Here is a 6000-nt window from a genome sequence, read left to right on the forward strand (position 1 = left end):
CCACGGCGGTCATGACCGACGGGCTGGAGTTCGCACACTCCGGCCCGGCGGTCGACCCAAGACCGCCAACCGTATCATGACCCTGCTTACCGCCGCGGTTTTTGGCGGTCGGGAACCGCCATGCGAACCATGGCGGTAGGCACTATCGGGGCCAGGGAATTCCTTCCCTGGCACTGATAGGGGTCTCCCCCACCCCCCACTGCCCCCCACGAGTCCTCCCCCCACACCCTCCACCCCCCTGCCACCCCCCAGAGGTGGTACGAACCCCCTGCCCCCCCCACCCCGACATGCACATACACGCACCCCGACATGCACGCACCCCCAACATGCACGTATGCACACCCCCTACACACACACATACACAACGGGGGCACATACCCGCACACATACATGCCGACATGCGCACCCGCCGAACTACACACATTGCCCAAAGGCACAGCAGCACCCCCCGCCCGCATGCACGCACTCACACACCCCCTCTACACACCCCCATGCACGCACACATCACACAACACCCCCCCGCCCCCTCCCCTCACGGACGATCAACTTACCTTGTGCGTTGGTCCTCCGGGAGGCGACGGGAGCCATAGGGACGTGACCGCCAACAGAAGACCGCCAACAGAAGACCGCCACACAGAAATGTGGGTCGTAATTCTGGGGGCGGTGTTCTGCTGGCGTGGCGGTGGAGGTTGACCAGTCTCCACTTTCCCGCCGACCACCAGTGTGGCTGCTGGCGGTATTCCGGCGGAACGCTCCCAGCGGTCGGAATACGCGCAGCGGCATACCGCCGCGGTCGGCGGTCTTTGCCGCGGCGGTAACTCGGCGGTCTTGCGAAAAGACCGCCAAGGTCAGAATCAGGCCCAAAGTCTTTTGTGCCACTAAGACTTCGGAAGAACAGGAGATGAGCCAGCAAGACCTTGGAGTCACTCTGGGTTCAAGTGAGATGCATTCAGTATTCCCCAACATGGCATAGGGCAGCAGGCAGCCTGGAAGCACTGTAGGAATGCAGTTTTCCATTGCAGCAGTCCAGAGGGAAAGTCCTTGTATAGCCAGTGGTGTCTTTGAAGTAGGGGTGACTTCAAAGAAGGGCTTTGAAGTGCATAGAGGAACCCTAGATCCAGACTCACTACTGGGGGTTAAGCAGTCCTTTGTGTGGGAGCAGGGCACTGCCTATTCAGGTGGAAGTGTCAGCTCTGTCATCCTGCCCAGAATGACCCATCCAGATGCCCTTGGCCAATCAGTCAAACCTACCCTTCCTTTGTGTGAGGCTGTCTAAAGGGAATGTAGGAAGCCAGCTCTTACCCCAGCCGAGGTATGTATTGGAGGCAGGCTGCAGGCACACAGGGCTAACAGCAGAAAAATGCCAACTTTCTAAAAGTGGCATAAAAAAAAAGTAATAGTAAATCTGACTTTACCACTAAAGAGGATTTATAATTACAGTTCCATAGGCGCTAAACATGACTGGTCTACTCATTCCCACTCAGGACATATACTTTATTAAATGTAATAAGGAATCCCTATTGTTATCCTGTGAGAGGGGTAGGCCTCACAGTAGTGAAAAACAAATCTGAGAGTTTTTTACTACCAGGACGGATTTGTAAAACTTAAAGTATTTGTCCTGCCTTTTAATTACATAGCACCCTGCTCTGTGGGCCACCTGGGACTTACCCTAGGGATGAAATATATAATAAAAGGGGAGTTTAAGGCTTGGCAAAGGGTTATAAATGCCAATTCTGCGTGACATTGGGAAATTGTAGCCCTCTGCAGATATAGAGGCCTTTACTAGGGGCTTATAAGTAATTCAGATAGGCCAATTGTGCATACAACAATGTTACCATGTTTTAAGGAGAGAGCACAAGCATTTTAGCAGCGGTTAACAGTGGTAGAGTGCACAGAGGCCAACAAAAACAATTTCAGCCAAAAAGTGGAAAGAAAAAGGCAAAATGTTTGGGGGTGACCATGCAGAGAGGGCCATTTCAAAATCACATGCTGCACAAACCTACATAACAGAACATTATTACTTTCCTTCCAAGTTTTCACTTGTTCTCCACTGAAGCAAGAGCACAATTTAGACTGCTTCCATCACTCACAAAGCCATGTACAACTCCACACCCTCTTACCTTGTTGAAAAACTAAAATCTCTGGGGCTAAACAAGGATTGAGGAACACAGAATCCCTCCTCCTTGAGCATCCAACATTCCATTGAGTGGTATGTATGAACCAGTCCTAATCTGAAAGAGTACCAATGATCTGGAACTCTTTTGCACCTTATCTCTGCCCATCCCCATCTTGCTACCTTCAAGATGGAGCTCAAAGCTCTCCTATTCCAAAGATACTGTGGTTGAGCTAGCTCCAATCTCAATCAACCAACTTTCTCTGATTCAACTTGACAGTACTGATAGTCTCTTTTGTGCCTATTGATTGTTTTTCAAATCTTAACTCTTATTCTTTAGTAAGGTGCTTAAAATGAGCTCAAAATCCTCCCATAGCAAAGATACTTTGGCTGAGTTTAGTCCAAGTACATTTACCCTATGTCCAATGATCCAATTTAACTGTATTAATCTGCTGCTAGTGTTTGTTTTTAGAAACTTAACTCCCATCCTGAAACAAGCTCTATTGTTCATGTCACACCAATGTTGGAAAAAAGTACAAAATAATACCAACTGTAATCTCCTGGAAGCTTTATGCTTCTTCACTACTGTGCCCTTGTATTAATTCCCGTCCTATTGTTTGTGTGTGAATCCCCTCACCTCCCTCCATGCTACAGAATACAGCAAAAAATGTGTTAATAATATAATGAGCACCTCCTGATCTGGAAACACTGACCCATTGTCAACTTTTCATGGACATGCACTGAATTAGCTGAACGTTTCCAAGGATACAGCAAAAAAGCAAACAACGTTACTTTGCCAAAAATTGTGATATGAGGATCTGGGATGAATTACAGAGGATCACACTCATTTTGACGTCAGCAGTATTGAAGCCCGTCTAGAGTATTGGTGCCATAAAACCTGGAACCTGCAAACAGGTGCCATGTGGAATGCAGCGGATGTATAGGGGTGGCATGCATAAAGTAGTGCATGGGTTCCATATGCACCTGCCAAGTCCACCATGACATAAAAGTTCGATACGCTCTCTGATATTGGCTTATAAAACTGCCACTGAATATCCTGCTGAGCCCGGCAGTTACTTTTCAGCTTGAGATCCGGCTCACTGCCATTGGCGTCCCTCACGGAGCAGCACCTGCAATACACACTGCACCTCTTCCATGCATTGCACAGCACAGTAGAGGTGTTGGCACTTCATCTAAATCACACTGACTTCTAGGACAAGTAAGGGTTAAGGAAGAGGGTTCCCTGCACATAGGTCTTCCCCTCATCAGTATCTTTACAAACACATCCAGATGCTGCTGCTCGCATTCTTCTGGTAAATAAAATTTTTCCCAGAATCAGAAGAAGGTGTTTTACAGGATATGAAGCTACTTCTCAGTTATGTTTCCAAATGTAAAAGTTGTTTAGTCCATTTCACACATAAAACAAAAAGCATACTCTGCTCACATATTTTGTGCTGGCTCATTCTTTCATTTGTACCATGCATTAAAACAAGCATTAACAATGTGAATCATTTTGGCTTTTGTTTAGCGGAGGGTTTTATACTGGGATTTGCAAAAAGGTACAGCAAGCAAAGCAGCAGTGCAACCTTTTGTTACACTAAGAATACCTAAGGACAGGGACAGTGGCATGAGGAAAATTATACAGCACTCGCACACATACAGAACAGGTACAACACAGGCAGCTGACATGCTAAAGAAGGAGTGAGGGGAGTTAAAGGACTGTTGTATCCTCTCTGTAAACAAACATATCCATGCATCCATGTACTCACATAGATGGATAAACTCTCAACTAGTGTGGCATGCCTAATCGGTGGGTTCCACATCTAGCACTGGGAAGTATCCAAGAGTACTACTGTTCACTGGTTGCATAGACTCCTATTTCAAGCTCAGTAGTTTGGGTGAGGTCATATTCCCACACAACCTTTATGTTCCTCCTTTGTTAAATTCACAGGTCTATTTTAAAATTGTATGTAGCTAAGATAAAAATGCTTTTTACTTGGGTCTCCCTGCCACAACATTAAATCAGGAAGGTGATGCAATGGGCTATGTTTCTCTAGTTATGTTTGGGCCCATGAATATTGGTCCTATTGGGTCAGGTGCCTTCCTCAGGGCTACAGTTATCTTAAATCTAGCACTGTGCATAGCTGCCAAGGTTTCAGATTGCTTATGTGTGACATATTCATAATTTGTGTGTAATTATGAGTGACTTTCAACAACTATGAGTGACACTTTCTTATGAGCAACATCAAGCAATGAAGATGAGGAAAATATATAAATATCAGAAATTACACCCATTTGACCAAAGAGAATCTCTAAGAAGATCTTAAAACTGCTGAGAAGCACCAGAAATGGATGGGCATTAAGCTAGTGCTCAGTTTACTTAGACCCATGATCACGACACACTAAAAGTTAATTAAATAAGGATTGGAGAAGGTACTAGTGGCAGTGCAGTGATAAGGTATTGGATTTATTTTGCAACCCATGCACTACAGCACTACAGTCAGCAAGTGTTAAGCCCCCCATCTACTTGGCCCCAATACCCTCACCAGCAGCTGCAACATAGTTCTGGAACACTCTCAGGCCTGGTCGAGTAAAAGCCTTATGAAGCCTTGCCCATTTGTCAGGATCACGCTTATGGTTGTTTTGACCAAAGGAACTTGCTGACAATAGGTGTCACTGTCAGGCAGCTAACTGAAGAGCAGAGCCATTCACAAGGCAGGGAATTAGAGATTTCCTGCTCAGCTTTCTCTTCATCTTGTTTGTATGACAAGTTACTAATCGTGCAGTAATGCGGGAACTTTACTGAAATTGTGTTACCCTGCGTGGCACTTTGCAGGACTGTGAAACAATCACTGATTCACAGGGCATGGTTTATGAGTGTTTCCCACTCATTTTATGACTTTGTTTTGTCATAAAATGAGACAACATCAGTGAAGAAATGTATTTTATTAGTTAATAAAAACCATAAAACTCCATAGAATAATAGAAAATCAATCAGACTGTACACAGCACAGTACTGGGTATATATCTTCGCACAGTCTTTAAAAAAGGGGCAACAAGAAATGTTTTGCCGAATGTGCAAACAGACCAGTCATAAATTTAAACAAATTATGAATGCAAAATAAAATAATGTCGTTCCCCTCCCCAAGTCCTTCCCAATCTGCCATGGATCATGTGCAATGCGCCCTGAGCATCAGTATTTGAATGTTCACTGGTCAGAACAATGTTCAAAGTTACACAAATATAAAACTAAGATGCCAAGAGATCCTTATCCCGCATGATCCACCCTGCATCATGTTCAATTTGCTGCATATTGTCAATCTTGGGACCTTCACTGACAAGTATAATGTGTAGGATTAGGCAAAAAATGCATATCTTTCAGTCTTCATAAGAAAAAGATGTCAAAGCTGCCTATTGTCAACTTTGAAAACTTCACTGACAGGTATAATGTGCAAAATTACGCAAAAAGTGCATATTATTCAGTCTTGATAAAAAGCAGATGTCAAGGCCAATAATTATTAGGCAGATTAACCCTTATCATTGTGGCCAAGCTTCAATATTCAATATTGGTATGTTCGCTGACAAGTATACTGTGCACATTTAAGCAAAAAGTTCATATCAATCAGTCTTCATAAGAAACAGTTATCTAAACATGCAATAGATAGGCAAATTAATCCTTATCTAAAAGTCCAAGCACCAACCAAACTCATTTTCAGTATAAAAAGTTATGTACATTGTGCAAAGGAAACCATGTGCGATCCTAAGAAACCTGACTGTAAAACATCAACCTTAAGATCTTAATTTCGTTAGCAGTCTGGGCTAAAAGCTAGCTAAAGTGACAAGTAATTTAAAACTTTCCAGAAACTGTACCAGTTTAATATTCAACA

The sequence above is a fragment of the Pleurodeles waltl genome, chromosome 7 (genome assembly GCF_031143425.1).
Source record: "Pleurodeles waltl isolate 20211129_DDA chromosome 7, aPleWal1.hap1.20221129, whole genome shotgun sequence".
Lineage (NCBI taxonomy): Eukaryota > Metazoa > Chordata > Amphibia > Caudata > Salamandridae > Pleurodeles > Pleurodeles waltl.